This window comes from Crocodylus porosus, unplaced genomic scaffold (genome assembly GCF_001723895.1).
Source record: "Crocodylus porosus isolate Cpor-Errol unplaced genomic scaffold, CroPor_comp1, whole genome shotgun sequence".
Taxonomy (NCBI): Eukaryota; Metazoa; Chordata; order Crocodylia; family Crocodylidae; genus Crocodylus; species Crocodylus porosus.
The window spans coordinates 4801113-4827927 of NW_017728939.1; the positions used below are offsets into that span (position 1 = coordinate 4801113).

The 26815-nt window shown below is 49.4% G+C and overlaps 1 protein-coding gene across 3 annotated transcripts in view; it reads left to right on the top strand.

Annotated features, from left to right (window-relative positions):
• The window catches only part of COL8A2 (collagen type VIII alpha 2 chain), a 141125-nt gene that overhangs the window by 39941 nt on the left and 74369 nt on the right, over positions 1 to 26815 (top strand). Inside the window, exon 2 of one of the 3 annotated variants that reach the window (XM_019547728.1) lies at positions 8734 to 8789. The exons of 1 other annotated variant lie outside the window; for it this stretch is intronic. The gene's annotated coding sequence lies outside the window, so the exon portion shown is untranslated. Of the gene's footprint in view, positions 1 to 8733; positions 8790 to 12046; positions 12212 to 26815 lie in introns of those variants that run through there. One more of the 3 variants, XM_019547730.1, reaches the window with a different exon arrangement.

Sequence of the window (26815 nt, forward strand, 5' to 3'; positions counted from 1 at the left end):
CTACAGTGAAAGACTGCGGGACCTGAACCTGTTCAGCCTCCACAAGAGAAGGCTGAGGGGGGACCTGGTGACTGTCTATAAACTCATTGGGGGGACCAGAAGGGTTTGGGGGAGACACTGTTTCCCCTGGTGCCCCCTGGCATGACAAGGAACAATGGACATAAATTATTAGAGAGTAGGTTTAGATTAGACATCCGCAAGAACTACTTCACGGTCAGGGCGGCTAGGATCTGGAACCAACTTCCAAGGGAAGTGGTGCTCGCTCCTACCCTGGGGGTCTTTAAGAAGAGGTTTGATGACCACCTGGCTGGACTCATTTGAGTCCAGTCTTTTCTCCTGCCCAGGCGGGGGGTCGGACTTGAAGATCTACAAGGTCCCTTCCAACCCGACTTCTATGATTCTGTGATATGATACTCTAAAATGATTTGGGACCTTGTGTGAATGCCATCCTAATTTATGGGGGAAGGGAACAGGCTTGGGAGAGAGAACAAGCTTTGAGATCCAGGCTGCCTGGCTCCAAACTTCCTTGCCTCTCACTGAGCGAGCAAGTGCAAGGGCCTGATGCTGTAGCAGGGGTGAGGGCCTCCCAATGGAAACTGCCTTCCCCATGAGCTGCAGTCCCTGCCCCTCTGCTAGGAGAAGGGGTCCCTTCTTGGTAGCATGTTTCTTAATTTGGCGGGCTCCAGTGGCAAGGTCTGTGGTCAGGACTTGGCCTACGGTATGCGGAGCAGAGTCGCTTCTCATCTGCCTGGTCGGGTAATGACTTGTTTCTTCTGTCTCCTTCCTTTCTCTGTGACAAATGATGCTGACAGCAAAACAGCTGCATTAAACCAGATGTTCCCTGGCCAAGCCCCTTGCCAGTCACTGCAGTCACGAGTGGTATGTCCCAGCCCGTGGTGCACGCAGAAGGCAGTTTTTTCCAGTGTTTCATAAACCCTGGATGTGCCTCCTTTTGGGGCAGGGGGACAGCTGGTTTTTAATCAGCTTCTTTTAGAATAGATAATGGGGAAGAAAACACCCGCTGAGTCAAAGACAGAAATCTCCATCTGAAGCAGGGACACCATTGCATTGATTTTAACTTTGGGTCTTGTCTGACTACTAGATTTCTGAGCTCACTGTAAAGGTGCTGGTTGGCCACTCACCTTATTACTGGTTTGATCTGAAGCCCAGGACCTCTTTACCCCAAGACAGCAAACTGGTCCTGGCCTGGGCATCGCTTGTTGGGAAACCAGCAGTCTCCAACCAAGTCGGCGAGATGGCTGGTAGCCGGGACTGCAGGCTAGATGGTCCTGGCTGTCCAAGTTAGTGATGGAGCTGCAAGCCTTGGCTTAGAAGTCCTGTTTCCAGTTACGACTCCCACCCCCCTGCGTACCCTGGCTGGGTTTCTCCTTCCACAGAGCAGAAATTTCTGGCCAGCTCCGGGCCACTCCTGCGAGGCTGACCCAGCCTCCACTGGGAGCTTATGCAATTTGAGGCCAAAATATAAGCCGTTGTAAAGGGGTCCTGTGCATGATATGTAGGTCAAAGAAGGATGACAGCACGTGTATATAATGAAGCCTCCGGGGTTGAAGTCACACCAGGCCAAACGCTGTGACTCTGGGGACCATAGAGTTGCACCTGAGTGAATGTGGCTCTCTCCTCGCTTGGAATCTGCATCATGCAATTCCCTTTCTCAGGGACTTCTGCTGGATAAATATTATTATGGTGGGCATTGCAAGATGGTGCTATTACTCTGACTTTGACAAAGCTGCTGCTTTTGGCACTGGAGCTGGGCACAGTCTTCAAAAAATGCTGAGGTGTGAGTTGTTGTGTGATGCATGTTCTTTTGGTGGGAGCTGTTGCAATTAAGAAAAGAGAATATGCTTTGTTACATAAGAGCTACCACTTACTGGGTGAGACCATAGGTCCATGGTGCCCAGGATCCTGTGTCATACACTAGGTCTCTTTGACTTAACCTCAGTCCCTTTTCAGAGCAGAGCTGCTCCTTGGCAGCCAGGCTGAGAGCTGTGAAAATGGGGACAGTCCAAAGCTCATGTCTAACCACCTCTGTCCCAGCATTAGCACACACAGTAGGTCTGCTTCACTGATTTCTCCTCCACCAGGAAGCTGACCTGAAGGCCCCACATTTTGTTTGGCAAAGAGTCAACAATAATAAGGAGACGCCAAGAAAACCAGAACAAATGGGTCTCGGCCTTCTTAATTAAGAGATGGAGTCTGGCTCTGATGACCTCCACACCAAACGCTTCCGTTTCTTTAGATCTCAGATTCTTTGCAGGCCCAGCAATAGCAGCCTGCATTAAAAGCCACATCCTTTTAATCCCAACAAGCTGCATTCAGCTTCCATCCAGAACTGTTTTTTTTTTCCCTAGGATGTTTTGAGGTGTATGAAACTATTTCCAATTTGCCTCCGTGTAGACTTCTCTGGCAGGAGCTCTACAAGGCAGCACGTGAGCGGCCTCTTGGGGCATGGGATTGAAGGAGTCTGGTCTTCTTTTGTAGGGTGGCTATCTGTATGATGGTATCTTGATGGGAGGAGCTTTTGCATTTCGGTCCAATGATCAAGCCAGTCCTAAGAAAAGCAAGGCCTCTGGGAATCTGGAACCCTTTAAGATAGATTAAGTGAGATATTTGATTGCAGTGGGAATTAGGAGCCTGGTAATAAGATTGTGGTTTTGAATAGCTAGAGATTAGCATTTCTGGGGGTTTTAAGCTGTTTGTTTATGACAAATGCACAAGATATGTGGGGGGAGCCTGCACCACACAGGAGATCAGCCCTGCATAATACAACTCATGTCATGGTGGATCTGGAAACCTGAGCTCACTGCATGGACCAAGGACCTGATCTTGCAGGCTGTGATTGTCCTGAGAAGCATTTGCTCTGTGTGAACAGCTGGGTGCAGAATTGGGCTGTGCTGCTTGCTCAGAGCAATGATAATGAGGACGGGGGTGGCTAATGATTGGAGATGGGGATGGAGGAGCTAATAACTAAGGACAGGGATGGATGGAGACGGAGGAGATAAGTGTTGGAGACCCAGGTCTGCCATGCACACCTTGTGTGACCTTGAACAGGCTATTTCCATTAACAGACTGCAAACAATTCCTTCCACTTCAGCAATTCAGACTGCAGTTCTTTGGAGCAGGGGCTGTTTCGTGCTAGGAGCCTGTGCAGCCCCAGGCACAAAGAAGCCCTGGCTGACCCACCGGTGTTACTGCAGTGCACTTAACAGTCAGGAATGAAAGGATGCTTCCAGGAGAGGCTGTTTCCCTCTGAGAAGCTGGGCCATGCAGCTGGCAGACCTGAGCAGGGGAGATCAATGCCAAGGACTCTCCAGCCTAGTTTGTGGCCTCGAGGTGTTACTGTAATACTCACGGGAAGCAAACTCTGTCTTGTGTCTCCATAATCCTCAGAGGTTAGGGTCCATGACTTTTCAAGTAGCCACCGGGTCCTAGAAGACTGGACTTCCCGATTTCACTAGAGCCAGGCAGACAGCAGAAGTTGTTTCATAAAGGCTGTGAAATGTGGCTTTGTTCCCCATGCTGATGGGGAGGGGAGCACCCGTATGCCGTGGCTCCTCTAGAAAGAAAAACTCAGGAAACAGCATCCACCAAGGTCTTTCAAACTACTCTGTCATTTGGACCTAACGCATGCTGTCTCTTCAAAACGCCGTATGAGTGTAGTCCCGTTTGCAGTGCAAGCATTCCCAATGAAAAGCCACTTCAAAATGAAAAATCCACTTTTGTAAATCGCAGTAATGTCAAAACAGTCCTGGAGGTTGCAATTGCTCTCACCGGCACCAGATTTTCTTGCTAATGACAAGGGCGATGATTCCTAAAAAGAGGAAGCGTCTCTTCGCCAACCAGATTCTGCAGAGATTGAGCTTGAACTAGGTCCTTAAGACAATCTGGCTGGACACTTGGAAGTTGCAGCAACACAGCAGATGATGGACACTGACTGTCTGCCTAGATTTCTGTACGGGGGCTCCATTTCCTTCATCTCTTGGCACATGGCAGGGTGGTGACTGAGAGCAGGGCTTCTGTCCAGCCACTGCTGAAGGCTAAGCCCAACTTTGCTTCATACAGAGCTGTAAAATAGGCTCACTCCTTCAAAAGGCTGCTTGTTTCCATGGGGCATCTGCTCCCACCCCCTCCTCAGGAGCCAGTGGGCATGGCACAACACTGCCACGTTTCCCTTTTTCACTCGGCTTCCCTTCTCCCTTCTGGATTCACCTCTTCCATATGATTATTCAGTCAGGGTGGCTCAAACTGTGCCCAGGAAACATTTGCAACCGCGCAAGGCATTAAAGGGACCTGCTGCTCTCTAAAGAGAGGAGACAGGCCTCGGCACATGCAGGTTGTCTCGTGACGGCAGCTGAGCCAGGCAGAAGGCTGGAGGTGCGGTGACAAACCAGCACTATTGCTCTGCCATTCGTGTGTCTGGGGGCGTAAAGCGAGACTTGCTGCCGCTCTTGCTCAGGGAGGCATAAGAGCAGCAGCACCTTTATTCTTTATTCATGCTCACAAAGCCAGCCCAGCACACTGACCAAATAGGCCTGGTAGTGCCTGCCATCTGCATTCAGTCACCCGCAAGTCCTTGGGCTGCCCTTGGCCCACGGAGTGGGTTTGTTCTGCCGCTGTTTCTTCCACCTCGTGTCTGGAGTCGATTCTGGGCCGTTTGCCCTTTCCTCGTCCACCTCAAGGGCAGCAGGGTCCAGGCCCCGCTCACGGCTCCCTCCACGAGGAAGTCGGGTGATCTGACTCTTGGGTGTTTGGCTTTGTCTGAAAGCCCTTGGAGACTCTTGTCTGCAAAGTGGTCACCAGGGAGGTTGTGGGCTGGGACGCTGTATAGTCTCCTGGCTGGATGCTAGGAAACCAGGCAGGCATGCATCGCGGGTGAGTCAGCGCAGGAAATGAATGCAAATGACGTCCTGGCAAAAATTATTGTGCATCCTTCTTGGGTTTTGCTGGAAAGTCTTGTTCTGTTTTATCTGGGAAAGCGGTGGCTTATGCCTGTGGGTTTTTCTATACCAGGGCAGGGATGGTTCCTTGTGGTGTAAACTTGCATTCCTGGCTTGTCTGGTTTTCCAGGACTCTGTTTTTCTCTTTGGGATTGAGTTTGGATCTCCTCTCATGCAGCCCGAGGCAAATCTGGAGTCCATGAGGCACATTCATGGAGGACAAGGATCCAGCCTCAGTGCTTGGAAATGTAGTCAATAATTGTGTAAAATGTATAGGTCGGGCTGTGCTGTCTGGCTGCCAGGACTCCCGTGCTAGCCCCGGCTGCAGAGAGGCATGTGGGCTGCATTTCAAGAAACCAAGATTGTCGACATTAGAGAAATTTACCTGGCAAAGAGTCATTTGAACCTCCTGGTGTGTCAGTGAAAATCATGTCCATGCACATACAAATGGGTTAGGCAGAAGCCTTTTTTGTAATGGGAGGCATGGCCCTCTCCCTTGCACCCCTCAAGTGCCTTTTAACAACCCTTGTCGCAGTAGGACACTAACAATTCTCACCCCCCTTTTTTACCTGAGGCAGATTGGGGTGCTTTCGGTGTCTTTGGGCAATATGCCTTGCAGTTGCATGGCAAAGTTGACTGTGTAGTCGTAGGACTTGTCTGAGGTCAGAAAGTCTTGCTACTTTTGTACAAGTGGCTCTCATAATGCATTCTTGTGGGAGTTGCACTAGGAGGGGTGATACAGGTGCTCGTTGCCACTGAAATGGTTTAGAAAGCCCTGGCCTAAACACCGGGCAACACTGCCATGGCACAAAACAAGAATGGGCTTGGGCAGTTTGGAAATCCTGAAGGGCTTCTACTTGCATTTAATTCTCTTTCTTTGTGTTGCTAAGTGCCACTTCTGCAACTACTGAAGGGCTGTTCTAGGTCATTGTGGAAATGAATGCGACGTGGTAGTGGTGTCCAACGGGGTTCATGAACCTTGGTGGGGCAGAAATACCATGCTGAGATGCTAGTGCACAAGTGCACTTGTTTTTTCAAGCCCAGTCCTGCCCACACATTCTGCGGTGAAGCTTGTATATCTGGTGGGCTACGAGTCCAATCCAGACTGCTTTGCTGTAGCAACATTACCCTGGCTCGCTTTAGCCTCTAACCACTGCAGGTTGACCAGAGAGCACCTCCTTTTTGCCTGCCAATGCCCAGCTGGGGGACACAAGTGGCAGAGACAGACTAGGAGACTGTGCACAAGTTATCCACACTGAACACAAGTAGCGTAAACACTTTTCTTGCAGTGGCAAACACTTGTCTCTCTAACATCTGCATCGCAGCCCTTTATTCTTGGTAGCATCGAATCATAGAAAATGAGGGTTGGAAGGGACCTCAGGAGGTCACATCTAGTCCAGACCCCTGTTCAAAATAGGACCATCCCCAGCTAGATCACTCCAGCGAGGGCTTCGTCAAGATGGGCCTTAAAAACCTCAAAGGATGGAGATGTCACCACCTCTCAGGGTAACCCATTCCAGTGCTTCACCACCCTCCTATTGAGAAAGTTTTTCCTAATATCCAACTTAAATCTCCCTTGCTGCAACTTGAGACCACTGCTCCTTGTTCTGTCGTCTGCCACCACTGACACCAGTCCAGCTCCATCCCCTTTGAACCCAACCATCAGGTAGTTAAAGACTGCTATTAAATCCCCCCTTAGTCTTCTCTTCTCCAGACTAAATAAACCCAGATCCCTCAGCCTGTCTTCATAAGTCATGTGCCCCAGCCCCTGAACCATTTTCATTGCTATAGCACTCATTTCCAACCAGGAAAGTAAAAGAACTTGAGAGCTACAGGAAACCAGGCTAATGTTGGGCCTCGAACATGTGATGTCTCTTGGCATGAAGGACCCACCAGAGGTCTAGCAGGTTAGACTTCAGTGCCAAGGGGTGCCGTGGCTCACTTTTGAGGGCACCATCCTGTAGCAGTAGGAGTGCCAAATGCTATTCTGGCATTGCCCCCTCTGAATCAGTGGAGTCTCTTAGACCTTCCTTTCAGTTCTTTGTAACATTGGGTGCAGCTCCATTAAAAGGGCTAACGAACCTGACTGTGAGCAATGCCTGATGCTGGCTGAAATGGTCATTCTGGAGAGCTGAGAAAAAGAGAGAGGCCAGAGCTTTATTAAACACTTTGTGGAATCTGTAATAAAAGCTTGAAAAGCATGATACCCAGCACTGGACAAACCCTGGGCTTGGGTTATGAATGCTCACGATTGCTCAGAATTTCTTCCACAGCCCCACGTTTTCAGGGGCTAACTTCAGGGGCAGAACAAATACAGTGAAATGAAATTGTGTCTGCAACTTGCTCCTTCGGTCTTCTCACACATCCCCCCCCCCAACCCCCCATGTGCAAAGGGTGCAAATATCATTAATGGGAGATTAACGCAAATTTTTCTGAGCCACCATAACAGACAAGAGGGGGGGAAGGAGGAAGCTTAGGCACTTTTCATTTTTAAGAAATGGGTCATCTTTTAGCATTCAAAACCAGCTTCCCAGTGTCTCCTTATTTGTTGCATAAGGACAGGAGTTTTCCGAGCTGTGCCTTGCATCCCGCCAGTGGGTTGTAAGGGTTTCAAGTGAGTCATTCTCACCTGGCAAAGCTTCTGGGGACTGCACTGCTTGAGATGCACAGTGTGCCCACTTATCAAACTGGCACTGGGCTCAGGTTCTTTCCTGATTCCTCTCACCTGTACTGACGGCATGTATGCAAAGTATGCACAGGATTAGCCCTGCACCATGGGGAGGGAAAGAGAGGGGGAAGCTGGAAGACGAGCCTCACGAAAACACAGAAGTAGTTAGAAAAACATGAAGCTGAACTCAGCCTTGGCCCAGCTTTCCAGCGTTAGCTGTTGCACTGAGTACATTGGACCTCATCCCTCCCTGTTACCGCCAGGGAGCTATGCAGAAAAGCTGTGCGCAATAGAAGGGCAGGAAGATCAAAAGGCAACTCCGCTAGGTTGCAGTGGCCAGATCTGGTCTGCCAAGTGATTTTTTTTTAATCTGACCTGCAAAGCCAGGATGTTGGTAATAATTCAGTGGTAAGAGGCAATGGGTGGTGGCAGCCAGCGTGCAAGCACAGTGGGGAAGTGGCGGAGAATGGGCTGTAAGTGGCACCCTGCCTTTGCGCCCAGTTGTGTTAACTGGACCAACTGCTGCTAAAAGGCTGCTGACCCCTGACCTAGGTAACCACCAAGATACCATGCCTCTAGGAACTGTCACCCTGAACCAGGTGCCGGGAGAGAGTATGACCTCCTGTTGTCCATGCACATCTGCAGAAGGCCCCTCATGGCTGAGTAGAACAGATGTGTGATAACTGCTGGGCAAGCAAGAGTTAAATGTGCAAAGCCTGCCTGGTGTCACAAAGCATGGGCAGTGGGTGAACTAAATGGACTTTGGAGGCCTGGGCTGGAGCTGGGGCTGGGGAGGGGATGAAGGAAACCAGCTGGGATCTGGGAGCGTGCAGACTGTACCAGGGGGAAAGTGAGTCAGGGAGATTGCAAGACAGAGAACTTGAGGTGCATTTAACAAAATAATGGGTTAATCGACAAAACACACAAAAATCACATGCTTTAAACCCATGAAATCCCCCAGCCAAGGCTGGGCTTGTCAGTCATCCTTATAGGGCAAAGCCAGGGCAGGATCAGGCAAGAGGCCCAGTTCTTGGAGGGGGTCAAGCGACTTTGCTTCTCCTTCCCATTCTTCTGCTGGGCACTGACTCCCTCTGCTCTTTCTCCCCTCAGTGCTGAAGCCTTTCCTGGACAGACAGACTGCCCTCAAACCTTGTACCAGCTTCAAGGTATGTGTTCCTCTCGGCCTCCTTTTACAGTCGTTCCTGCTTTCTGTTTAAGTCTTTGCTCAGGGTGTGTAGATCAGTGACAGGGTGGTGAGTGGGGAGGAGGCTTTATGGTCCAGCCCTTGATCTCAGTATCATAAGGGCCATGCAGTCTGCCCCGTGATACTCCAACTGGGTGCATCTTGTGGGCTCCGGTGAACCTGGGGTGCCAGCCTTAGCTGGGCAGCAGTTGGGAAGCATGAAGGAGCCAGGCAGCAGCTTAGATCACAGGGTGGACACAGGGCTTGTGGCACATCCCTGGACAGCCACAGATCATTATGAGAGGCTGGGTTTGTGCACTGGGCTCTGTGGTTGTGATGGAGCCAGTACTTAGTGGGTTTGCTCCAGCTGGACTGAGTAAGGCACCTCACTATTGCCTGCCATGCAGCAAGGGTTCTTCTGGCTAGGCAAGAAGGTTTGCAAGACACAGCAGGCATCAAAGTTTCTGGAGTCCCCTCTGTCCAGTGGGCCTGGAGTTTGTAAGCCACAAGCGTTTGCTAAGTCACCCTCGGGTGCTTATAGTCCCAGACCTGCTATTGGTTTTCCTTTCCTTCCTCTGAGCTCTGGCAGTTTGTCAAGACCATCTCTCAGGGTCTTCCAGGACGACCAGTGCCAGGTGTATGGGCACCAGCCTACCCATTCCTGCAGGCCCAGCCGCTGGGTGGTGCAGTACGTATTAAGTGGGGAGCACGCGCCTCTCCTGTCCCTCCCCAAGGTTTGTCAGGTCTCTTGCTTTCTCAGGGTGATCCTCCAGCTCCTCTGAGTGGTTCTGCAGGGCGACATCTGAGGTTCATCCTAGCAAGGTCAGATGCCAGATCCCCCTTGAACCAAGCCAGCTCTCTATTGAACTGAAGGCACCTTCCATATCTATCACACCCTTCTCTTCCTGCAAATACATGTAGAGCTTATGCCTCTCCTCACCTCCATTTAGAAAGCTATCCTTGTGCCCCTTTATATTTCAAAACCTGGATGCCCTCTTGCCATAGACTCCCCTCAGTCTTCATATCACAGGGAATATTTACAATGCAGAAAATAAAGGTTTGTTCTTGGCCACCCTGAGCTTTGGCACTGCAGATGCATCTCGGATGCATCTTCAGAAGCAGCTGCTGACTCTGGGTGTCCAAGTCTGAGACACTGTACAGGAGCTAAACTTTCTTTCCCCAAAGAAAAAGCTCCTGTAGACTTTACCTTAGCACGGCAAATGCTTAACTCTTCTGGAAGATCAGATGCAATGTATCTAGCTGCAAGCGTCCAGCTATGGACTCAGTGGTCTGTGTTGAAAACCTCACATGTGCTGATGCCTGGAAGCACCAATGGCACTCGGGACTTGAGCGGTGCAGGCCTCGGCCTGAGTCGTTCCCAGTCAGCAGTGAGCTTGTGAGAGCAGGTTACATGTGGGGATGAAGCACACCTTCAATACAAGCCTCGGCTCTAAGCTCTTTAAATATGTAAATGTACTGCAGCACACCCGTGAAATGAACACTTTGGACATATACAGTAGGAAGAAAAGGGTCTCTGTCCTTCCGATGCATGGAGAGGATTAGAGCCCATGTGATTATTGCAAGTCTCGTAGCAGAGGAAGGATTTACTGGATGTAGGACATGGAGAGAAAAGAATTATTGTCCATGTGACCCCCGCACCTCCTCCCCAGAGGTGACATTTTAAAACATTGGCCCTTTGCTGATTGTGTAATTGGTTTTCTGTGCATTTGACGAGGAGTTTAAGGGCCTGCTGCTCTGTGTCACAATATGAGGCAAGTACCTTGGGATTTAATGCCTTGACTTCCTAAAAACTGCTGCAGTATTTGAGCAATACGTACTGCCTGTTTCCCAATCTTTCTCCTGTACAATTACTGTCTCCTGAGTGCTGTGATTCCTCCATTCATGTGAGCAGGCAGCTGTGATCTTGTGGTCTCTAGGGAATTGAAGGCAGGGTTCAAACCGGGCAGGTGCTAGCTATAGTGATGGTGGGCCTGAATCTAAACTCTGTGACACAGGTAGAAGTAACGTGGGGCCCCACTGAAGTCGCAGGGCTTTTGAACCAGCCAGTGAAAGAAGAATTGAGCACTGCAATGTGTTGGCCTACATCCAGAGCAGCTGTGCTGAAGTTACCCTGCATTGACACCAGTGTCATGGAGAGCAGAAACTAGGTCAAACTCAGCTTACCCCCATGATGAACATGAACTTGGCCCCTTCGTGGGTGGATTTGACTGGGTTCCCCTGGGAAATGCAAGCAGTGGACCACAGCCTGCCGATTTGTAGCCTCTGCACTGAAACGCTAGCAGCAGATCTTCCCTGTGTGTTGTAAATGCGGGGGATGCTTCGACACAATGGGAAGGTGATACTCACCGCAGGCTGCCTGCCCCATAGCAGTATGTACTGCCCTACAACCGTACGCAGTGCAGACTCCCAACCAAGTAGGCTAACTTCACCATCACTTAACCAGGAACGCATCTGTTGGTGTGCGACTAAACCCCTGGTCTGAATCCAGAGTCACTCATGGAAATGACTGGAGGTGCAGAAGGCAGAGCTGGGCGCACATCTCTTTTCTGCAGGCCTTGCCTGCACTGAGCAGCCGGCTTGCGCCATGCAGCCAGGGGTTCCCTTGCTGTCATGGGGGCTCTCTTTGTAGGCAAGAGGTGGCAGAATCAGGTCCTTTCCCTCAGCTCCCACCTTCTGAGGCAGACATGGGTATTGCTTGGTCTGGGAGTTCATGGACCCAACCACGCGTGTGTCCCAAGGCACTGCTGCAGCGTGCCCAAGGGCCTTGCAAAGCGGTGACAACCACTGACTAACTTTAACTTCTGCTGAACTTCCTGCAGAGAAGCCCGCAGGTGCTCAGTGCCTGTGTCATGGGCCAGCCCTTCCTGAGGCAGCTGGTGGAAAACCCTTCCCACTGATATAGTTAAGGCCAGTTAATACCTGGCCAAACGTGTGCCATCTCCTGGAGGCCAATATTGCTGAGTGCTTCTGAGCTGGAAGAGGCAGCAGTTCCATATGCCCCAAGTCCCCCAACCCTGAATGCCCATCCAAGGGCCTTGGGAAGGGACTTTAGTAGGTGGGTGGGACAGTGATGAAGACACTGGCTTGGGACCCAGGAGGTCAGCTCTGCCACAAATTCCCAGTGTGCCCACGAGCAGATCTCGCAAGCCGTCCGTGCCGCACATCCCGCTCTGCTGTGGGGGCGACAATGCTGCTTCACGGGTGTTTTTGCACAGCTATGCCTCTTGAGATGTGCAGCTGTGATGGCAAAGCGTTTTGGGAAGGTGTGAGAGAGCAGAGCCGGTGATGCCATTGGGTTGAAAGCCACCCAGAAAGCAGAAGCCTTGCTAATGTGTGCGCAGAATGCCTTCCTCCTCGGAGAGGAGCTCAGCACCTAATTGGCAGGTAATTATATCCTTTCCTGCCTTTCAGCCTCCTCCCGTCCCCTTTCTTTCTTCTGTGAGAAAAAAAAAGTCAGCCCCGTCTCCCAGCACCGCACTTTATTTTAATGTAACCTAGCTCTGAGGCAGCTTTTTCTCATTTTTAAACTATTTCATATCAATCCTTGGCCTGACATTTGTTTTCTTTGAATTTGGTTGGGAAAATGGTCTACATTTCTAAGGATATCTTCTTTGGAATCTTGGCAGAGGCTGCACCGTATCTTTGAGGAAACTGCAAATGCAAAACAGAAGGGCGATATTAGAGAAGCATAAACAAGATTTTCCCCCTTGCTAACCCTAGACGGGAGAGCGGCATGCTCCAGTCTGGGAAGAGAATCAGGCCACCAACTGGCAACGAGCAGCTGGGTCTGGAGGTCAGGAGTGGAGTAGGGGGAACAGCCAGAAGAGGCAGGTGGGCAAGGCCCCTTCCACGGTCCCCTCCCCAAAACTGGGTGGCATTGCAGAGAGTTCAAGTTTCCTCTGCCGGAGCTGGCTGCAAGTGATTTTTCCCATTTCATTTATTCTGCAGACACTTGTCAGGTGCCTATTAAGGCGAGGAACCTCAGCTCCCTGGTATATGAGAGGTTTACAGATGCGCAGAAGTGTAGGGACCTCGTAAGATCATCCGTCAGTACTTAGTGGGTCCGCTCTGCCCCACTCTGCTCTGGGCAGGAAAGACTGCTGGGCTCAAATAACCCCAGCAAGGTGTGTGTCCAAGATGTGCCAGCCTTTTATAACCGCACCCCCCGCAAAAACCCAAAACTGGAGTTAGGCATCTGCTTGGGCTGGCGGTGGGGGGAGCTCATGGGTTTCAGATGCCAAGGCCATTGTACCACAACACATTTCATGTGGGATTTATTTTCCTAACAACTGTACCTTCCCAGTGCATAAGAAGGAGCTCATGAATATATTTATGTGCTTAGAGCTGGCCATCATTGAAAGAGAGTGATTTAGACTTAAAGAATAATAACAAAAATCTTTTTTTTTTTCCCTCCCTTAGCTTTGAAATGTTTTCTTTGTCTGCATTAGACACATTGCTATAGGACTGTGCACACAACCGTCAAATAAGATTATATAGGCCAGCCTCACTTGTTTCCCTTGTAACTTGCTGCCTGGTGTCTGGTAGCAATTAGAGTGTCTGAGATGCGAAGAACCGGAGAGGGGGAAACCGCGGCAGTAGGGCAGCGGTGGGGTTCGGCGCGCACGTAAGGAAATGCGGGGGGTTGCCATAGAGGCAGGGCGTCGTGTCGATTCACAGCTGATTTCTAATCATGCCGCTACTCTGTTGTGGGGTGGGCTGGGCACGGACCTTCCTATTCTGTGTGTCTGTGTAATGCCCAATACCGCAGAAGAGGTGAGATGTCAGGGTGGTGGCTCCCACCATCACTGCTGCCTGGGGCTGGGTCGCTGGAGCCTTTCAATTGTGACAGTTCTTCATAAGAACCAAAGCAGATGCCAGCTGCAGAGATGAACTGGGACAGGGTTATCCTGAACTCATTTCATGCCAGCTGCAGGGGTCTGAGTGGCTTCATGGTCCTTGCTACTTTCCCTTGGCAATTGTTCAGGGCAAGCAGATGGCATTAAGCTTGATCCCGTTATGCTGCCACCTCCGGCGAAGAGCTATAGGCCCCGTCATCTAGCTGTCGGCATCAGGGCTCCGAGCAACATACCGAAGATGAAGTCAACTCTTTGGCTGGTGTGAACTAGCATAGCTTTGTTGACTCCGACAGAGCCATGTTCTCCAGCCCCAGCTGCAGAGCGAGTCTGGAGTGCAGTCCTGTTGGGAAAATTGTTTTAACACGTGGCTGTCTTGCTCAATAGGCCTGTTCTTTGTCTCTGTGAGATGACAGCCAACCTTGCTGATCCCAAAAGTAGCTACGCCAGTGGTGATCTACTTTCCAACAGCCTGGACTAGTTACCTGCCCATTACAGGATCTGCATTCCTACTGAGGGATGAAAGGCAGACCCACCATGATACTGTCCAGGCTAGGAGCTGAGTAAGATATAGAAGGGATTAAGTATATCTGTGAATAGCAGGCCCATCTGAAGTTACATGGGACAGGATTAAAGCCAGAAGGTGAAAGGGGTGAAAAACCTGCTTCAGGGAATTAGCCTGCTTCCAACTAACGGGTCCAGAAGAAATGGCTCATTTGGGAGCAGTGGTTCTGATACCTTCCTCTAGCCACTGTCTGAGAGAAAATACTGGGCAGATGGAGGTCAGGCATGGCAGTCCCTATGTGAAAGCTATTGGGGATGATGTTGAGCAGATGCATGAGGATAACTTAATGGTTGTAAACTGCAGTGTGTTATGATCACACACAACTGCATAAAGGCAGGGATATCTCATTAAACGTGTTCTTGGTACCTGGGTTCAGATACCTTAAAGGGACCGAAAAATGGGCACTGGACACATCCTAGAAAAACAGGCCCCTTTGGTGATGTACCAAACTGAAATCACTCCATCTCAGCCTGGATGACCTTCTGGAGCATGTTCTCCTCCGACTCAGAGCCAACTCCCTGGGCCCCATAGAAACACTGGAAAGGCATCTTCCAAGTAGTACATTGAGTTGTATGTGTGTAACCATTTTTAAGTGACCCAGAAGAGCTGGGGTGTGTTTTCCACAAGCTATTTTCTTAACTGGGTGATCTACTCCAACCAATGGTATGCAACAGGTCAGGCAAGATCTTCAAAACAGGCCCTACTGCCCTTAACAACCACAAAATGTTTTCCAAAACCTGTGAGTGTTTTTCAGCCTGATCATCGTCCTGGGTACAACTTGTCTTCAAATGGTGGCTAAAAGGTGCCAAGGAAAAGTGTTGGGTCACTGACAGTCCAGCGTGTATCTTCATTCTGGATTCAACCCAGTCCATCTGCTGTACTGGGGAAACTGCAGAATAGGGTTGAGCTAGAACAATGATTCTCCTCATTTTCCATCCTGGGACACCACCCACCAGGCTTTTAGTAATAGAGGGAGGACAGATGTGGTCCTGACTCCCAGGACCTGGTTGTGACCTGGGAGCAGGGGGTTAGAAACCCCCAGGCTGGGTCCTGCTGAGACAGATGTTTTCTGGCAGATTGGGTATAATCTGGGCTACTCAGTCAGCAAAAGGGAACAGCTACTTTCCTCATGTGCAGTTTTCCTCTATTCAGATTAAAAAGGTCAAGCGTCTAATCAACTGGACCAAATTTTAGTCATTAGCAGCATTCTGCGGAGTGTATTTTCATGCCAGTTCTACCGCGTGTGTGCGCCGGTGTGCACGTATGCTGTATTGCCAAATCTAAATCCTTCCTTTGTCATCAGAGGTTGTATCAGTAACAAATGTGCCTCTTTCATCCCTGCCTGTCATACTACTTACCAGAACAGCTCGCAGAAGCCTTAGCAGGGTAAATTATTAGTCTCCTGTGCTATGGCAGCTAGGCTGCTACCCATCCACTCCTGAGCTAACTTGCTTAAAGCTAGCTCAGGTAGCTGTATATCTTCAATACTCCAGCTACCTGTCTGATTGCAGTGTGGTTGTATTGTGCGCAGTGAGGACATGAAGTCACAGTGCAAATGCAAAATCATTTCTCCTTCTCTTTCCATAAAGTTCCTGACCAGGACAGACTCTTAGCTTGTTGCTCAGCCCCTTAGTTTGGAGGATCGGCACTCTGCTTGCGCCTGGTCCCTCCCTAGCAATCTGGCCAGCTTGGGTGGCCCCCACAGGGTTTACACCTCCCGCCCAATGATGGGGCCATTGGAACACACACGCACTGGTATGGCATCATAGTGAAGTCCCCTTGGAAGGAAAATATACAGACTCGACCAAATCTGGTGCTCAGTTATGTCCACAGAAATGTAGAGTGACTCTGAGGTCAGTGATGCTACTATCCAGTTTCATCCATGTATCAATAAGAGCAGGATTTGGCCCAGTGACTATAAAAGAAGTGCTACATTTTGATGCAGATCTCTACAATGGCTTTGTCATCAGAGAAATAAGCAAATGCTCTTCTAGGCTGCCCCCATTAGGAGGTAGTGGAGAATATACAGTGATCTAGACGTGATGTGTTTCTCCCTCTGAAGGTACCTTTGCCTTTTGATGAGATCGGTAGGTGGCCACCATGTAATAAAGTGCTGGGTAACATGGTGTCAGCTTTGTTGGTCACCTTAGTTAGCAGAAGCGTATCTGTATCCTTGTCAGCAGAAAATGCTGAGCTCTGGATCGTAGGCTAAATCCATTGGGCCAAGTTTTGCACTGTGGTGTTGAGAGAGTGCAGCATGTGGCCCTGCATGCAGTGAACGGACGTGGCCAGTTGGTGTTGTTTTTTATACCATTGCTTCCCTTTCACTGCACAATGGAGAAGGTGCAAAACTATTCCAGGGAAGGTTTGAGCTGGCAGCAGGAGGTATGATCATGGTATGTGGAGGCATCACCATGCTAGTGTTAGTTGAGGTAGCTTGGGTGACAGTGGATCTGTCTACACTGCAATCATCGAAATGTTAGTGGGTAAATTAGTCTAGGCTGAATTCCTGTGTTGTGGCAGCTTGGCTGTTACCTGTACTTGACCAAACTTCTTTAGAGCTAGCTTGCTTTACAGGTCCTATCATTACACTTCCAGTACAGTGGCCACATCTCACTTGCAGTGCAGACAGATCCTGCAAGAACATGGGGTTGAAATACAAAAATGCAATCGTTTTTGTTTAGCAAAGTAGGAATTTGTAGGTAGGATTCTGCCCACCATTATGGGGATGTAAAGCAAGAATAACTCCATACACAGGTCTACCTGGGAGTAGGAGGATGCTCAGCAAGTTGTCCCCCCCATTTGGAAAGGAGTTTGTTACAAGTGAGGATCCTGGCCTGGTTAGGGCAATGCCTCTTGTTCCACGTGTCCATCAGGCTGTGACCATTCGTCCTGAGACCCGAGGAAGATAACACGCTTTTTAGGTGGTCAAATGCTCTTTCAAGGCACAGGGCCCCAGCCCTTATTGAGACAGGTGATGAAATTCACTTCTTTGCAGAGAGCTAACAGGAAGCCCAGGTACCATTTACGTCCTGTTTCAGGACTAAAATGTACCGAGGAAGTAGTAATCAAAGCGAGGGTGAAAGCCTTGCTCCCCTGTGGTCCTTGGCAAAGCTCCTGTTGACTTCAGTGAGGCCTAAACTCCACCCTTTGTCTCTACTCCAAGGAGTTACAGTCTATGGACCCTACTGGCAATGCATAACCCTGCCAATAATCCCAGCGAGACAGATGGACCATCATCTAAAGACCCACCCTGAGCTCAGCTGTTAACACTGCACTCAAAAATTGTAAGGCTTTATTGTTCTAAAGATATGTTTCTAGAGTGGATTATTGTTGAAAGTTTTCATGGAAGAAATGTGTTTTAAGGAGGGATTTGACTCAGAAGAGGGTGGTCGTTTGAACATGAGACGGTTCCAGGCACACGCTGCTCAGCCTAAATTACTTGGAGTTCAGGCTGAAACACACAACATTATCCAAATAGCTGAAAAATGATTTATGGGCTCCCGGGGAATTTACATATCTACAAGCAGATTAACAGCCAGTGTGTTTGAAAAGTATAAATGCAGCTATAAAATGATTTGTACAATGGAAGAGGGGTCAGCTTGGAAGACACAGCTGCAGTTGTTACAGATGTTTGATTTGAAGGAAGTGTCCAGGGAAAGCCCTAGAGAACAGGAAACCATCAGTTGAAAGGAGAAACATGCCAGCACAGTTCTCTTGACAGCCATAAAATTAACTGTCCTGATGCCTTTAAGTTGCCCAATGATGATAGTACTAAACCGTTGGAACAGAGTGAAAATGCAGATCAAAAGACACAGCAAAACCAGAAAGACCAGATTTTCGAGCTATGACATTAAAATTAAATGACCGGCAGAATAAACACTGAAACACTGTTTCCCATCCCAAGCAGCTAGTTTCACTGTCAAAGAACTAAGCATTCAAGATTATGTACTTTGGCTTTCGCACAGGAGATTTAGGTTGTGCAGCAGTTCACAAATTTGCTGTCACGTATCGGCAACCAGAAGAGCAGCAGCAAGACCCTGCTGATGCGAAGAATGGTAATACACAGCCTGGAAAAATCACTAAGCATTGAATACCGCAAATTTTAAACCTGGAACTCCAAAAATAATGCTATGTCAGGAAGAAAAAGCTGCCGACAAATGCTGAACCAAATTTCCTGGAGATGCAAGAAGTGGTTTTTGGTAACACTTCTTGTGCTGGAATCATTTGCAGAAGGAGTTTCCAAAGCTAATGATAGAGCTGGAATGTCCTAGTTTTGTCCTTTGTGTGTGCATGCAACTCCAAAGCTAACAAAGGAGTTGAAGGGTACATGGCACATACACTGACGACGCTCTACCATTGTTTGAGGCTATGAATGCATAGCAAGTTTCCATCCTCCAGATAGATGGGGAACACCTTTGAGAGGAGACAGATGGTTTACAGATGCCATCATGGATGGCTTTGCATTATTAACCAGAACCACCATGGAATTTTTTGCAAACACTGAAGGGAGAACTCTAGTTTGTGCCCAGATAATAAAACCACTTGATAGTGATGGATACGTTTAAACCATGAGAAAGGGAAGATTCTGGAGCACCTAGACGGGAGATTTCCTATAGCAGCCACTGGCTACATAAAATATAATCCGTCAGGAAATAAAAGTTGCCTTTGGTGTTTTTGTCCTGGTTCCTGGTCTTTCCAATTCATTCACATTTGGCTTCACAGCTTGCAAGAGCTCATGAGTTCTCCTCCCTTGAAATGTCTATAACTAATCAGCTGATTGGGACAGTCTGAATCACTGGATGAGTGGCGTCTTGGAAATATGTTTTCTGCATTTGTTTTGCCTCCATGCTGTGCAGTGGGTCTATTTTACCATTTCCCTCTGACTTTCACCTAGGAGGGGAACATGCCCAGAAAGTTGCAGGAAACTGCACGTTAGTTGTCCATCAGTTGTGGTTCTGCTGATATTACCTGCACCATTTTTCACCCTGACTTCTATCCTCCCTGGTATAATATGGTGCATCAAATCTTTAACTGAATTGTTTTATGACTTGGACAAAAAGAAATGCGTTGTTTTCATTTGCAAATGAGTTGCAACAGGCTTGTCAGGGATATGTGGTGGGATGCAGCATAGATTCCTCAAAACAAAGTGTTGCTCAGGGGACAGGACACTCACCTGGGAAATAGGAGAGAGGGCTCTATCGGTGGCTCTGCTGCTGACCAGCTCTGCGGCCCTGGCCAGGGCACATCCTCCTCCGTGCCTCTGCTCTCTGAGCTGCTGTGTTTGCTTATAAGCTCTTCCTCGCAGTGACTGTGTTCGCTGGGTTTTCGCAGCACAAAGCACAATGGAGCTGTGGTCTCAGTGGAGGCCTCTCGGCATTATTGCAAGACAGGTCATGCTGCTGAGGAATGACTCTCGGGGTGTCAAATGAGCACAGTCAATGAAGTTTACATCAGGATAGAGATACGCTATTGGATCTTAAAATCTTATTGTCATAAAGGTTATTGTTCATCCTGTCCTTTCTCCCATGCTAAGTTCCCATCCATTGCCCCTTTTTCTGTAGCTCCTATTCACTGCAAACACCCTGTGCTTCCTGAATGCACTGAGAGAAGTTAAAGTTCATTCTGGGTCTCTTAACACTTGCGCATAATTATTATCCACATAAATGATGTGAGGCCGTTGCAGGAGAGGAGCTGGGATTGCTTTCAGTTCTTTGGTAGATGGGGCATAGTGGGCCAGGGGTGGGGCATGCTTATTCTGGGACCTGTTTTGCAAGCAGCTCCATGGTCTTCAGCCTCAGCCTCTGTACCCTGTATGAGTTCCAGATAAACCTTTGTTAGCCATTTGCATTTTACAGCCTGTTTTTGTTGGCGGGGAGGCCGACGTAGCTTGTCCTGGGTGATTTGAGAGCATGAGCAAAGCCAATTCCAGGTGGTTTCTACTTTCTGGCAATTGTGCTGTGAGTGGCACGAGGTTGGAAATCATCTGCACAGAGGTTTGGGGTGAAGTCCTTTCCAGATTGTCTTTTAAGGTGAGGACTTTCAGCCTCTGTGGCTTGGGGGCTACATACAAACCCCACTTTGCCCAGTGCAGGAGTCACAAGTTGGTGAGCAAAGGGATGGAGAGTGAGGACAAGCCTGTTTAAGGCTGCAGCGAGCCAGTGTGCTGGTGCGTTCCAGCCTGCCTGGCAGGCATGGGGACTGGGGAGGGAAGGCAGGGGCGTACTAAACACGTTACTGCCAGCTCCCACGGACTCACACCCTTCTCCTCCTGCTGAAACTGAGACACGCTGGTCCAGATATTTCTAGCATTAAGTTAAACTGATTGCTTATGGGCTAGGTGCTGTCAAACCCAGTGTAGGTTTTGCTCGCTCGCTCTCTCTTTTTTTTACCCCTGCTATTGTGTGTCCGATATTTTGAGTCTGGAAGCTGTGAACATCCTGACTGCACGTCCCAAGCATAAAGCTTTAGAGAACTTCTCCTTAACACCCACTCCAAAAACATCGCCCCATCCCAGGAACACAGGCAGCGCATCCTAATGAGACCAGGCACATGCTATTCCATTTATTTATAACATATACTGTATCAAAGAGCAACAACAACAACAGCAAAACCCTTGAAGGGAAGGAAAAAGCGCCAAGCCATCCTGCATCACCGTGCGTGACTCAATCCAGGCCTCTCAGCCACCGCTGCTGGGAGCTGTGGATTTGGAACGGACCCAGGAAACCAGAGTGCAGCGTGCATGCTCTTACTGCTGCACCTCGGTCCTGAATCAGCCCCTCTCTTCATATACCCCTTCCCCCGTTCAACCTCCGTTGCCCCTCTGGGCACAAAGATGAACAGGGGGCCAGCATGACTTTCCAAACTCTAACAGCTCTCCTGCTGAGAAGTGTTAAAGTGAGGCTGGTGCTAGTGGAAGATGCTAGAGGCAAGGGGAAGCAGTCTTTCCATGCACAGGGCAGGGGCAGCAGGGGAAAGCCTCCTGTGTGTTGCCGCTCTTCAAGGTCCAGGTCCCGGAACAAGTGGAAAGTGAATTATTGGAGCCATTTACTCCCTGTTTACTTGGCTGAGTTGCTGTCGAGGGAGGGACTCGCTTGCAGTGCCGTAAGTCCTGGAGGACCCAGGCAGGGTGCTGTGCACACCGGTAGTATGAGCCTGCCTGCCCTGAAGACGTTGCAGCTGGAATGAATGAGGAAGGGCATGTGGGAAGCATCACCATTCCCACTTTACTGACCAAGACAAGAGCAGACACCTGCCCTCTCTGGCGGAGGAACTCGGTGGCCGATTTAAGAGTTGAGCCAGCGCCTTAACCACACGGCTCACCTCCCCCTTCAGTCCCAATGGGTTTTGAGCGGGGGACACCGCACTTCATTAGGTGCAGCACTACTCAGTAACCCCAGGTGAAAAGGACTTCATGAACAGCCGCTTAATTCCCCACCACCCCCACATGACAGGGAGCGCTTTGGCTTTGATTAGTTTTATTTTATTCCAGCTTTGATCTTTTCAGCACACCCACAAGGGCCAGAAAGCAGTGCTGAGAGTCTGTAATAAATAAGAAGTGCTTGCAGCAATACCTCCAATGCCGTGGGTTGTTTTTTTACCATACCTCCCATTGCTTAGAGCAGTAATTCTCAACCGGGGGTCCACAGCACCCTGGGGTCCCTTGAGATCCTTTCAAGTATGCCATGCGGTACCTTGCAGTGTTAGCACTGTGAGTTTGTCAACAGGATTCACAAGAGAAACCCAGGGATTTCAAATAGAAACCGAGAAGGTTGAAAACAGTTTGACCTGTTGTGTTTCCTGAGTTCTTTGCAACAGAAAAATTGCTGTATTATTGTTTCATAGTCAAAAAATGAGCAAAGCTAAGAGCTAGCATTTGGTGAGGGATGTCTTGAGTCCAATGAGAGGTGCCTCAAGGCTATTGAGGGGTGCCTTGAGTCTAAAAAGTTTGAGAACCACTTGTTTAGAGGCAGCAGGGCCAACAGGGGGGAAACTTTAGTTTAGAAATCTGGATACCTGAGTCCCCATCCCCATTACACCACTTACCTCCTATGTGAACATGGCAAATCACTGCACTCGTCTTTCCCACCTCTGCATATTGCAGTTAGACTCTAGGTATGTAAGGGAGCCAGCATGGTCTGGAAGACGCCATGGACCTGCTGACTTGCTTTATGGTTTGGGGTCGGTGCATTAATCTTTAATCTAACCTGAGGTCAGTGGAGTTATGGAGCCAACAGTATTCTGACTGTGGCGTTAGCAAGGTGAGAAGGGGCTCTCCAAACTCAGTTTCCTCCTCTGTAAAATGGGAATAACACTTACCTGCTCCTGTGGTTATATGGAGCCAGAGGAGCACATGGTGCTTTATCAGGAGCCGCAAAGAAAGGATCCCTGTCCCAAAGACCTGTACCTCTAATGTCCTGACCCCCTGGCTTCCTGCTAAGTATGTGTATGAGTGTTCGCATCTCGGGGCCTACACAACAAAGCAATAGAGGACAATGAACCAGAATGTCTATGTGGGGATGATATGACGCAGAGGATGTTATTCTTCTGTCACGGGTGCTGGGAGGCATGATCCTATGAAAGCTGAGGCAGGGAGTATCTACTCTAAGAGGCACATCCAGTTTTGGGTGGCCTGGGGTGCTACCACGATAATTGTGAGACTGAAACTTCACCTCCAGAGAATGGGCTCCCTCAAGACACCACGTATGTCCTCAGAAGGGGGCCAACATGGGGGGAAAGGGGTTTGCAGGCCTTTTCCTGGCCTCTGCACCCAGCGACTCATGCCTCTGGTTGCACCCACTTCCCACATTGTTCTTTTCTATCCGATTTTCTCAACAACCAGAATACCAGGCCAGCATCAAAAGCCTGGCTAAAACAAGTGTCTAGGGAAGGGATTTGAAAGAGGAGAGTGAGCTTTCAGCCAGACCGGGTCAGCAAAGGTCTGGCACCTGCAAAATCTGGAGGGGAAAGCACAGTTTTGCATGAGTATTGTGGAAATGACCCTGCTGTTTTGTTACAAGGCTTTGGAAAGGCAGACCATCCTCTCCTGCGTGTGCGTGGATGGGTGTATGTGCAGTGCACAGTTCTAGATGACCAGCTGAAATCAGGGGTCACCTCAAGAAAATTTAACAGGGTGCTGGGCTTGAACACACATGCCAAGCACAGGCCGGCGCAAACTGGACCAGTGTCAGGAGGCATTGCTGCCGTGAAGCGAAAGACAAAGCCTGAGATGAGATCCTATGTCCTGTGTCTGCGTTCCACGCGCTCGTCTCAGCTGAGCATCCTGTCTGGCCTCGGTTGCAAGGCCATAGTTGGCAGGGTGCTGTGCACAAACATGATGGTTTGCACGCTCAGTGGGGCTGGGACCAGCCAGCCACAGTGCCCTTGGAGCAGGTGAAATTTCTCCGCTCTGCAGCTCCGGCTGTTCTTAGCGGAAGGCAATTTTGCAATAAGGTTTTGAAAGCAGCCAGCCCACGGCAACCCAGTCCAAAGGACAGAGCTGTTCCCTGTGCTCTGACACGTCAGTCACTGCCAGGCCCAGCCTCCGTCTCAGTCGGGTGGTGAGACATGGAGCCGGCCAAGGGAGATGCATTGAATTGCTGTGGTTAGTGAAGTGACTGACTCTCAGCAGGGCTTGCTCTGCACCACCACATATAATTGATTCCAAAGCACTGTTTCTAGCGCTGCATGGCACAAGCCACGTCTAGAAGTGCGTTGCATGAGTTGGGCACATGGAGTGAGGGAAGAGCTGACTGCACACAGCTGAATTTCACGAGGCAATTGGATTGAACCTATGCAAAAAACGTGTAAGAGTCCCTGCAAGTTCAGTGCCACTGAATGGGGGGCAGCACAGCTCCATGTGGCAGCTGTCCCACATGCGTGTGCAGTGCTGGGCCCAGCGCTCGCTACAGGTGCGGCCCACAAATATTCCCCTCTCTGTATTCCCCATGAGCGAGCCCGTGCGTCACTGCATGCCCCCTGCATGCTTCTTGTGTTGGCATGTGGCTGCCCCTTCAGCGTGCAACTGCACTGGAGCAGTTAAAACATTTTCCATTTAAACCCATTTTTTAAATGAAAAACTGGGGTTTTCACAAAGCGGCATTTTTCCTGAAAGTGTCCGCCTCTCTCTAGAAAATGTTGACATTTTGTCTTTAGGAAAGCAATGCCCAAACTCCAAGCTCTCTGGTTTTTGGATGAAAATGGAAATGTTTCAATTGCCACATTGCCTCAGGAGAGCTGGAATTGAAGAGTCTTTATGCTCCCATTCTCCTCCATGGGGCAGGGACATGCCTGCCCGCTCTTCACTGAGGGGGAAGCAAGCGGTGCCTTGCAGGAGATGTGGTCCAGCCAGGAGTCCTGCTCTGCAGAAGAGAAGCAGAACGCGCAGTCCCAAAATGAGAGGCAGTGCTGTGCAATTGTAAAGCAAGATATCACTATTACTGCTTTGGATATCCCATCAGACATACAGGTTTTTTCCCCCTGGAAACATTTCGGGGGAAAACAAAACAAAAAAAATCATTTCTATCAGTTTTCCTTTGGAGGAAAGAACTATCTTCGGATCAGTGGTGCTTGTTATCTCCGCGGCTCCCAGCTCTGCTGTGGCTCCTGTCTCACTGCTACATTTTTGCATGGGTGCTTTTTTGCAGTATGAGGTTTCTTTTTTTGTTTTGTTTTTTGCTCTTTCCCTGGCCTATCTTCTGCCTGCAAAGGACGGAAATAAATAGCAAGCTAAGCTCGTGTTTGAATCCAGTTTGCCTATTTCTTTTAAAAGTTGGGGGCTCTGAGTTATTTTGGAATTTCTTTTCCGCTTAATGACAACTGTGCTTCCTCAAGACCCCATTAACTCTTGTATCTGTAGTCTGAATTGCATTTTCCAACCCTGCAGATAGAGAGGTGGATGCTGACTTCTGCTGGCTGTAGGTACTGTGTCATGCTTATGCCCATTGACTTACCAGAACTGCCTGCAGCCAGCATGTTCCGACGATGACACACTAATCTGGTAATGGATTTTGGCCGAAATATAGAAAGGTTAAATTTCAGCATTAAAATTACGCTAGAATGTAGTGTTTTTCTACATCGACTTATTCAAAACCTTTCCAGCAAAATTTCACAGAAATGACAGATCTCAGACTTCCTATGCAGGAATACACACCGAGTCCAGTTTTCGAAGCAGCTGGGCACACTGGGCATGGAGGTCCCCTGGGTATTTGGTTACAGGTGTCACAGCGGGGGCTGCTGGGCACTTCTGGAAATCTGTCAGAGCTCTTTTGCAAATCTGGTCGTCCTCTTTAATTAGCATCCCCCCCAGTATACACCTCTCAGGGCACTGTTTTTAGTCGTCACTGCTAATAGCCTTCCTAAAGGCCATTTATACTTCTTCCCGTGGGTTCCTTCCCTTGCCTCTAAAGCAGTGATCCTGCAGCAGGGTGCCAGGGCACCCTGGGCTGCCTTGAGAGCTTTTCAAGGGTGCCATGGAGTGCCACACAATGTTAGCTCTCTTAAGTGTGAAAACATGATTCATGAGAGAAACCCAGAGATTTCAAATAGGAATCCATAGTATTAAAAATGTTCAGCCCTGCTGTGGTTGTTTTGAGTTCTTTGCAGCAGAAAAATTGCTCTATTATTTTTCCATTGTCAAAAAATGAGTGAAAACAAAGAGCTCTCACTTTCTGAGGGGCGCCTTGAGTTTTACAAGGTTGAGAGCCATTGGAGCAAATGTTTTTCACCGTGAGGAACCGATCCTGCTTTAGGAAGAACCGGTTTGCAATTTGTAAGCTTGGGTTGCCACAATGATATTCGCCATCTTGGCAGTGACCGTGGAGGTGACAGACTTGGTGCTGTTCAGTTTCTACCTGTTCAACTTAGTCCTCATTGTGGTGGATTTTAAAAAACAGGTGGTGGCGGTGGGTGTGGATGTGCATGGTGGCCTGGGCTCAAATCGTCAAGCAATTAGCTCGATCAACAAGCTTTCAATAAAGCGCCACTGCTGCGTTTGGGAGTGCGGGGACGCTGATCACGAGACACTCCAGGCGCTTTAATTAGAGTTGCTCTCGGAGGCACTCTAATTAAAGCGCCCCCCACCCCCACTCCTGGCGCATGTGTATAAACGCCTGAAGGGACAAAGGAGTTGTGATTTCTCTTCTAGAGTTACTTGTAACGTCATGCTTTACAATACTATGACATAGCGGATGGAGACTGTTCTAAAAAAAGGCTACACATGAAAAAAACGAGGGCAGGAGGTGGGTGTTTGGGGAAGGGGGTGTGTGGGGCATCCAGAGCTTGGCCTCTGCTTCAATGGAGTGGGGCTGGTCCAGACTCACCAGAGCTTAGCCCTGATGGCCTGAGCTATGCACCAAGCTCTAATACGCCCAGACTGCTCCTGTGCCGTCAACCCCCCTTTGGTGCAGGCCTGGTGTGGGCTGGCCAGAGCTCGGCCCCTGGCCCTGATGGTGCAGGGATGGTCCCCAAGCCCTGGCCCTCCAACCCCTCTCTCCTCCCAGTCCCATAGACTTACCTGCACCTGCTGGAGCTGCTCCCAGCACCCTGCCTGGCTGTACTGCCGGCTACGTG